Here is a 10,385-nt window from a genome sequence, read left to right as displayed (position 1 = left end):
GTATTATTTTTTTTTTCATTTGATCTTTCCTATTGATAATGTCTTTTGATCTGTCATGTGGTAGACTTATTTCCAGAATTTCTGTTTGGCTCTATTTTACAATCTCAGTTTCCTTGCTGAATTATATCCACACCATGTAGAGTTACTGTCTCAACTGCTGATTATCTCATGGATTTTGCCGAAAATCTCGTGTGTGTACTTTCTCCATTGCATCATTTCATTCTCCAGTTTGTTTGAGCCCAATAAAGGATAGGTGAACAGTAGGGTTGTGAAAGCTAGCTTTCTCTGGGTCTATATCCTTGGAGTGGAAACTTGGCGGTCATCCGTTTCTTATGTATGTGGTTCTGAATAAATTATTAACCTCATCCTATGTATCTGTGCATCTATATGGAAACAGAAAAAAGTACTTGTGTGTGTCAATTATATCCTGATAAGGTGAGAAGACAGAGCTAGTATAAATGCACCTGTAATGTTTCAAAGCAAAGTTGTTAATTATTAAGAGAATAAAATCTAGGAAGGGAAAAATGATAGAAGAAGTTGTTAGAGTGAGAGGGAAAACGTGCGAGTTGGGGGTATTAGGATTTGTCCTAAGGACCGAGAATTAGCTGTCACAATAGTCTACCCAGGGAAGTTAACACTCTGAACATGGCTGGCTGCTAAAATACTAAAGGAAAATTAAAAATCAAATTATGAAAGAAGGTAGAATAAGGATGGATATGTCATCTCCAGCTTGTTTTTGTCCCTTGCTGAGTAATATATTTTCTTTTACTCGTCATTTGTCATTTTTCACTTCCTAGTTGTTAATGTGGTATGTTTCTGTGTAATTCTATATAAGTTATCCCAGAATTTACTTCTTGCTTGGGGATCAGGCCTGTGTTTGTGTTTCCTTGTCCTTGGTGTTTCAAGCCTTGTACTCATGCCCAGCTTGCTCTCTGGCTTGCTTTGCTGGGTGACTCCATTATCTAATACACAGTTTTCAATGGCAAAGGCTCAGGGAGAAGAGAGGCATACCACAGCTTGTATTTGTCTTTGCTGCTGGGTAGACTGCTTCTACCAGGTAATAGTTTGATGATGGCCCAGTGACCCACCGTTCTAGCTTGAGTTCATTTGTCTTTGAGTCTATAACAGGTTTAGGATTCATCTCAACTTTCTTGGCCATGTGATCTGTGGACTTACAGTTGGTAGAAATTGTGGTGCCCCTGGATTGGGTATGAAACTGGCAATTTTCCTGCTCCCTCTGGTTAAACAATTTGCTGAAAATTGCTATTTCAGTAACAGTTCCTTCCAGTGTCCTAAGTACCTTCCAGTTACCCAACCACCTGCTTCACGGGCTCCAAGCAGATTCTCCTTTTAAATTTCTGGTTTGTTTTTGTTTTGTTTTTTTAATTTTCTAGTTTTTTTGTTTTTCCTAGAGACCACCACATGCTTCTCTCATTGGGAAAGAGACATGGGGGCCTTTTTCTTTCCCTCCACCACATTCAGGGCTCTAAGATGGAACCTCTATTTTCCTTTATAAATTATTTTATCTGGATCCTTATGTTCTTTCAGTTTCCAGCATCTACTGTGGCTCTCCTTTGCCTTTCTATCCCCTATCCTCTTATTCCCACAACCAGTCAGACACTAATTTTTCAGGGATTTGGACTGTTGCTGTTTGTCTCTCTTTTTCCCATGGATAATTGGTCAGATATTTAAAATACTTGCTTTTAAAAACATTTATAGGTAGTTCTTTTATGTTCTTGATTCTCACAGGGCTACTTTGTAATCTTCTATTTTGTAGCATTTGTAAATATTAAACAACATTATGATTAAAGGCTCCAAATTGCTCTCTGGTGATCTTTGCTTCTAATCTTCCATGTCCTTATATGTCCTCCTCTTTTATTATGATTTTTTTTCAGTTCTATGATTGTTTGGCAAAATTTGGTGAAATTGATGGGATGTGGGCTCAGGACTGGTCTCTAAACCACATCCAATTCCCTTTACACTGTTGTAGGTCGCTGTCTTAGGAAAACAACATCCACATTGTGAGAGCACTCAAGCAGCATCAGGGTGGCTCTTGGGTAAGGAACTCAGTCCCCTGCTGATAAGACAGGGAACGAGATACCATGGAGGCCATCACCATAGTCCAACAATATTCTCGATAGCCAACTCCTGGGAGATTCTGAGGTAGATGCTTCTGCTGCCCCTGGGTCCCTAATACACAGAAACTATGAGGTAGCAAGGACTCATAGTTCAAGCTGCTAAGGTTAGAATGGTAATGCAGATATTGACTTATGCAGAGCCTCACATAAAATTTTTATCTCTCTCTCATTTGTATTGCACAAATATATACAAAATATATTTCATTGTTGTGACTGGATTTGCTCTGACATTCTAATAGAACAGACACATAAACACATTGTTACATTAACATAGATGTTTCCTATTTGTCTTTGTAATTTTTCCATCAATCCTCATAGTTCTATGATGGGAGATGTCATTCTGTATATGTTTCTCATACTGGTTAATAATAAAGCACTGTTGGCCAATAGGAAAAGAAGATAGGAGGGACTAGGAGACAAGGAGGAAATAGGAAGTAGGAAGGAGGAGTCAAGATGGAGAGTCTGGAGAAAGCAGTATGCTGCCAGCTCCTCGGTAAGAGAAATACATAGATCAGCAGAAATGGGTTAATACTTAAGACAGAGCTAGCCGATAAGAAAGTAGTAATTGGCCAACAGTATAATATCTAATACAGAGTCTCTGTGTATTATTTGGGGCTGGTGCGGCGGCGGGACAAGACCAGCGGCGGCGGGCGGAAAAACCATACACATTACAGTTCTATGCTTCAGTTGTTTCTTTCCTTAGTGTTGCTAATGACAAACAATTGGGTTGTTTGGTCCTAGCTTCAGATTAATGATGCTGCATTTACTTTGTCTACCTTTCAATTTGTTTTCTGTTTAGTTGTGTCTTTGCTGAATAGGCTTTTTGGGTTCTCATCATCTTCCTCCTTATGAAACTTCTTTGAATGTACATTTGCAAAATAATACCTAAACCAATATATCTTTAGTTAGAATTTTAAAAAGGACCAACTTTACTTATTTTAAAAGTGGGTGCTACAGTACAGTAATAGATCATAAAACTCATTTAGTGGGTTATCTGCATCTTTTTTTACTGTAAACCACATTGGCCTACTTTAACCACATTTTCTCTTACAGTTTGATACCTACCACCTGTCTGTCTATAAACTGTCACTCATCTATCTTGATATCTATGCATGTGTGTATGTATGTATATATGATATCTATATATCATCTATCTCTCTATCATCTATCTATCTATCTAACTATCTATCTATCTATCATCTATCTACCTGTCAACCATCAATAAGCAAAGGTGCTGGAAGGAAGATGTCTGTATTTGTGCTGGACAGTATTGAAAAAATGTGTTGATTATTACTATATATTACACAAAGAACATTTTTTACATAGTTCAACTTTTCTATAAAATGTTGACACTAACATATGCCTGCCACCATTTACAAGAAACTACCTGATTTTATTACAATTAAAAGAGATTTAAGATATGATGATTGTTAGTATTTCATTATTTTTTATATGGGGCATGTTTTTATGGTGTTCATACAGCTATTCCCACATTCTTTTTTATATTTATTATTTTTTTCTTATTTTACATTTCAATCACAGTTCCCACTACCTCCTTCACTCACTTTTAGCCATTTTATATTCCTCTATTGGTAATTATCTACTAATTTCTGTACCCCACATCTTAATAGGGTTATTTGGTGTTTTGGTGACTAGTTTCTTGTGTTCTTTGTATATTTTGGAGATCAGCCCTCTGTCAGATGTGGGATTGGTGAAGATAATTCCCAATCTGTGGGCTGTCATTTGGTTTTGTCCACTGTGTCCTTTGCCTTAGAGAAGCTTCTTTGTTTCAGGAGGTCCCATTTATTAATTGCTGATCTCAGCATCTGTGCCCCTGGAGTTATATTCAGGAAGCGGTCTCCTGTACCAATTTGTTCAAGGGTACCTCCCACTTCCTCTTGTTAGAGGTTGTGTGGCCACATTTATGTTGAGATCTTTGATCCATTTTGATTTAAGATTTTTGCATGGTGACAGACATGGGTCTACGCACCATCATCTAGTTGTGCCAGCACCATATGTTGAAAATGCTTTACTCCTTCCATTGTATACTTTTAGCTGTTTTGTCAACAATTAGGTATTCATAGGTGTGAGAGTTAATATCAGGATTTTCAATTCAATTCCTTCGGTTTACCTGTCTATTTTTGTGCCAATACAAACCTGTTTTCAGGACTAACGCTGTATAGTAGAGCTTGGAGTAGGAGATGGTGATGCCTGCTGAAGTTCCTTTATTGTATAGGGTTGTTTTGGCTATCCTGGGTCTTTTCTTTTTTCATATAAAGTTGAGTAGTCTCCTTTCAAGGTCTGTGATGAATTGTACTCGCATTTTGATGGGGATTGCATTGAATCTGTAGATTGCTTTTGGCAAGATTTCCATTTTGACTATGTTTATTCTACCTGTCCAAGAACATTAAAGATCTTTCCATTTTCTGGTATCTTCTTTAATTTCTTTCTTTATTGACACAAAGTTCTTGGTATTGACACAAAGGTCTTTCAATTGTTCGTCAAGCATTACCCCAAGATACTTTATATTGTTTGTGGCTATTGCAATCGGTGATATTTCTCTGATTTCATTCTCAGCCGTTTTGTTGTCTGAACAAAGTAGGGCTACTGATTTTTTTTTTTTGAGTTTATCTTGTATCCTGCTATTTTGCTGAAGGTGTTTATCAGCTGTAGGAGTTCCCTGGTAGAGTTTTTCAGGTCACTTATGTAAACTATCATATCATCTGCAAATATAGACAGTTTGACTTCTTTCCAATTTGTATCCCATTGATCTCCTTTTGTTGTCTTATTGCTCTAGCTAGAACTTCAAATACAATATGAAAGAGATATGGAGAGAGTGGCCTTGTCTTGTTCCTGATTTTAGAGGGACAACCTTAAGCTTCTCTCCATTTAGTTTGATGTTGACTGTTGGTTTACTGTCTATTGCTTTTATTATATTTAGGTATGTCCCTGTTATCCCTGATCTCTCCAAGACCTTAATCATGAAAGGTTGTTGGATTTTTTTCAAAGGCTTTTCAGCATCTAGTGAGATGATCATGTGGTTTTTCTTTTTCAGTTTGTTTATATGGTGGATCACGTTGATAGATTTTCATATGTTAAACCATGCCTGCATTACTGGGATGAAACCTATTTGGTCATGGTGGATGATTACTCTGATGTTTTCTTGAATTCCATTTGCCATATTTTATTGAGTGTTTTTGCATCAATGTTCATTAAGGATATTGGTCTGTAGTTTTCTTTCTTAATTATGTCTTTGTATGGCTTGTGTACCAAGGTAATTGTATCCTTGTAAAAATAGTTTACTAATGAACTTTCTGCTTCTGTTGTGTGGAACAATTTGGGGAGTATTGGTGTTAGATCCTCTTTGAATTTCTGGTAGAATTCTGCACTGAAGCCATCTGTCTCTGGGCCTTTTTTGGTTGGGAGGCTTTTGATGACTGCTTCCATTTCATTAGGGGTTAAAGGTTTATTTAAGTTGCTTATCTGTTTTTGATTTAATTTTGGTAAGTGATAGCTATCCAGATATTTGTCCATTTACTTTGAAATTTCAAATTTTGTGGAGCACAGGTTTTCAAAGTATGACCTGAAAATTCTCTGGATTTCCTCAATGTCCATTGTTATGTCCCCTTCTTCATTTCTGATTTTGTTGACTTGCATGCTCTCTCTCTGCTGTTTTTGTTACTTTGGATAAAGGTTTGTCTATCTTCTTGATTTTCTTGAAAAACCAACTCTTTGTTACATTGATTCTTTGTATTGTTTTCATAGTTTATTTTTTATTGATTTCAGCCCTCAAATTGATAATTTCCTGGAGTTTAATCCTCTGGAGTGAGTTTGCCTCTTTTTGTTCTAGGGCTTTCAATTGGGACTTTAATTCTCTAATGTGACTATCCTCTGTTTTCTTTATATGGACACTTAGTGTAATGAACTTTAATTGTAGCACTGCTTTCAAAGTGTCCCATAGATTCAGGTATGTTGTGTTCATTCTCATTGTATTCTCGGAAGTCTTTAATTTGTTTATTTCTTCTTTGACCCAGGAATGTTGCAATTGAGCATTGTTCAATGTCCATGAATTTTTAGGGATTTTTCAATTTGTGTTGTTGCTAAATTACAACTTTAAAGCATAGTGGTCTGATAAGATACAGGGGGTTATTTTAATTTTTTTTGTATCTGTTGAGGTTTGTTATGTGATCGATTTTAGAGAAGGTTCCATGTGGAGCGGAGAAGGTATATTCTTGTGTGTTTAGATGGAATATTCTATAGATGTCTATTAAACCCAATTGGGACATAATTTCTGTTAGTTCTTTTGTTTCTTTGTTAAGGTTCTGAGTGGTGGTTCTGTCTAGTGGTGAGAGTGGTGTGTTGAAGTTTCCACTATGAGTGTGTGAGGTTTTATGTGAGCTTTGTGTTTTAGTAGTGTTTCTTTTATGAATGTGGATGCCTTAGTATTTGGGGCATAGATGTTCAGAATTTGGACTTTGTATTGATGAATATCTCCTGTGATTAACATGAAATGACCATCTTCATCTCTTTTGATTGATGTTGGTTTTAAGTCTAACTAGTTAGATATTAATATAGCTACACCTGCTTGATTCTTGGGTCCATTGAATTGGAAGATATTTTCCCAATTCTTTACCCTGAGATAATATCTGTTTTTGAAGCTTAGATGTGTTTCTTGTATGCAGAAGAAGGATGGATTCTGTCTTCATATCTATTTTGTTAGCCTGTGTCTTTTTAGAGGTGAGTTAAGACCAATTATGTTGAGGAAAAATAAGGATCATGGATTGTCAATTCTTGTTTTTTTTTAGATTCGTTGTTGATGGAGGTATTGTGTGTATATTTGCCCTGTTTTTTCTTGTGAGTTCTGTTGAAGTGGGATTATTTATTACCTATGACTTTGTGAGTGTAGTTAACTGACTTTTGTTGGAGTTTTCCTTCAAGATCTTTCTGTAGAGCTGGAATATGTATTGTTAATATCTGGCTTTGTCCTTGAATATCTTGCTTTCTCTGTCTATAGTGACTGAGAGTTTTGCTGCAGATAGTAGCCTGGGATGGCATCTGTGGACTCTTAGTATTTGTAGAATATCTACAAATTGTAGAATATCTACAAATCTCACATTGGATTTTCCATGGGAAGTCAGGTGTAATTTTAATAGGTCTTCTTTTATATGTTACATGGCCTGGCCTTTTTCCTTCGCTGCTCTTAATATTATTTCTTTATTCTGTATGTTTGGATTTTACATTTGATTATGATGTGGTGAGGGGTCTTTTTTGGGGGTCCAGTCTCTTTAGTGCTAGGTATGCTTTTTTTTTTTTATTTTGACAGGTGCAGTGAACTTTATTGATGGTACTCAAGAGAGCAGGGCTCCCTAAGCCCCTTCATTCTGGGGGTCTGAGATGGAAACTGTGAGGGAGATTAGTGTCGGAGGTTGTTGGACAGGGACTGCTCAGCAGCCAGGGCCTCTCTCTTGCTCATGTCCTTGCTGGGGGGTGGATGGTCCAGGATGGGCTCTTACTCCTTGGAGGCCATGTAGGCCATGAGGTCCACCACCCTGTTGCTGTAGCCAAAATCATTGTCATACCAGGAAATGAGCTTTACAAAGTTGTCATTGAGAGCGATGCCAGCCCCAGCATCAAAGGTGGAAGAGTGGGAGTCACTGTTGAAGTCGCAGAGACAACCTGGTCCTCGGTGTATCCCAGGATGCCCTTCAGTGGGCTCTCGGATGCCTGCTTCACCACCTTCTTGATTTCGTCATACTTGGCAGCTTTCTTCAGGCAGCATGTCAGATCCACGACGGACACATTGGGGGTAGGAACGCAGAAGGCCATGCCAGTGAGTTTCCCGTTCAGCTCTGGGATGACCTTGCCCACAGCTTTGGCAGCAGCAGTGGATGCAGGGATGATGTTCTGGGCAGCCCCACGTCCATCACGCCACAGCTTCCCGGAGAGGCCATCCACAGTCTTCTGGGTGGCAGTGATGGCATGGACTGTGGTCATGAGTCCTTCCACAATGCCAAAGTTGTCATGGATGACCTTGGCCAATTGGTAGTACAGGAAGCATTGCTGACAATCTTGAGGGAGTTGTCATATTTCTCATGGTTCACACCCATCACAAACATGGGGGCATCAGCAGAAGGGGCGGAGATGATGACCCTCTTGGCCCCACCCTTCAAGTGGGCCCCAGCCTTCTCCATGGTGGTGAAGACGCCAGTAGACTCCACAACATACTCGGCACCAGCATCACCCCATTTGATGTTGGCGGGATCTCGCTCCTGGAAGATGGTGATAGCCTTCCCGTTGATGACAAGCTTCCCATTCTCAGCCTTGACTATGCCCTTGAACTTGCCGTGGGTAGATTCATACTGAAAAATATAGACCATGTAGTTGAGGTCAATTAAGGAGTCATTGATGGCAACAATTTCCACTTTGCCAGAATTGATGGCAGCCCTGGTAAACAGGCGTCCAATACGGCCAAATCCGTTCACTCCAACCTTCACCATTGTGTCTCAGAAACAAGGCTGGCAATGCACGAAAAGATGCAGCTGTCTCTAGAACAGGGAGGAGCAGAGAGCCTAGGTATGCTTCTTGTACTTTCATAGGCATGTCCTTTTTTACCTTGGGAAAGTTTTCTTCAATGATTTTGTTGAATATATTTCTTCACTGTTGAGCTGGGCTTCTTCCCCTTCTTCTATGCCTATTATTAGGTTTAGCCTTTTCACAATGTCCCACATTTCCTGGATGTTTTGTGTTAAGGATTTGTTGGATTTAAGATTGTCTTTGGTCAATGAATCTATTTCCTCTAGTTTATCTTCAGTGCCTGAGATTCTCTCTTTGATCTTTTGTGTTCTGTTGGTTATTCTTGCATGTATAGTTCCTCATCATTTACCCAGTTTTTCAATTTCCAGTATTTCCTCAGTTTGTGTTTTCTTAACTATTTCAGTTTTCAGGAGGTGACCTATTTGAATTGTTTTCTTCATCTGTTTGATTGTTTTCTCTTGAGTTTCCTGACTTTCTTTAGAGATTTGTTCATTTCTTGCATTTTTTGTTGGTCTTTTCCTCTATTTCTTCTACTTTTTTGTTTGTTTTGTCTTTAATTCTTTAAGGGATTTTATCATATCATCTTTGAGGGCCTCTATCTTTTTTTTTTTTTTTATGATGTTATTTTTTTAAGTCATTCTCTTCTGCTTCATCTGAATTGGTGTGTTCAGGTCTAGTTTGTGTAGGTTCCCTAGATTCTGATGGTGTAATGCTTGTCTTTCTGTTGTTGGGTGTTTCCTTGTATTGCCATCTTCCCATGGCTTCTTCCAGTGGGTGCAGGTGGAGTTTCTCTCTCTCTACTCTACAATCCTGGTGGGAGTAGGTGGGTCAGGAGTTTGGTGTCTATAACTCTGGATGATCCAAGCTCTCTTGGAGGTCTCTCCTTTGGCAAAGGGCCTGCAATGGTATCCAAAGGTCACGTGCATGGAGCCTCAGGATTTTCCCACATGGATAGGTGGGTCCAGTGTGCTCAGAGCCGACTCACAAAGTTCTGTGGAGATGGAGGAGTTGTTAGACCTGCACTCTGTCCCAGTGGTCTATTCCCTCATTCTTTATACATCTCTGGGCTTTTATTATCCTGCCACCTTTCCTCAAGCCACAGGTCCCATACCAATGTTTTCTCTATATAAAATAACCCATTATTTTTATCATTCTGCATTTTACCAAATTCTGTTAATATAAAAAATATGCAAAATCATTGTAGTTACAAGTGAATAAAATTGTACTTTGTATATACATAGCATTTTGTTTATCCATTCTTATGGATATCTAGGTTATTTCCACTCATTTTTAATAGATAAATAGATTAAAAGCATTTCTTAAAACAACTTTCAATTTGGAAGATAATATAGGAATACTAGTAACTTTGTAGACATTATGACATTTTCTGAGAATTCATTTAGATATTTCAGAGAAGCTAGGTGTAGAATAAGAATGCATAGTGACGAACGGGTGAAGGTACTCAATGTACTTTTCACTGCTCTGTGTGTGTTAGGTTTGGTGGTTTGCATGAAAATAGCCCCCATAGGCACATATGTTTGAATGCTTGGTTTCCTGTTAGTGGGGCTGTTTATGAAGGATTAGGAGGTGTGGCCTTGCTAGAGTAGGTGTGGCCTTATTGGAGGCAGTGTATCACTATAGGTGGATTTTAAGATTTCAAAAGCCCATAGCAGACCCAGATGTTCCCTTTGCCTGCTGCCTACAGATTAGGAT

The 10,385-nt window shown here is 38.4% G+C and overlaps 1 pseudogene; it reads right to left on the bottom strand.

The window, feature by feature from the left end:
- Positions 1-7,591: 7,591 nt before the first annotated feature.
- On the bottom strand, positions 7,592-8,637 carry LOC127232585 (glyceraldehyde-3-phosphate dehydrogenase-like; annotated as a pseudogene).
- Between the last annotated feature and the right edge of the window lie 1,748 nt (positions 8,638-10,385).

Source organism: Phodopus roborovskii, unplaced genomic scaffold (genome assembly GCF_943737965.1).
Source record: "Phodopus roborovskii unplaced genomic scaffold, PHOROB, whole genome shotgun sequence".
In the NCBI taxonomy this organism is placed as follows: domain Eukaryota; kingdom Metazoa; phylum Chordata; class Mammalia; order Rodentia; family Cricetidae; genus Phodopus; species Phodopus roborovskii.
Note: the sequence above shows the minus strand (reverse complement) of the source record. Positions and strands in the feature narration are given on the sequence as shown.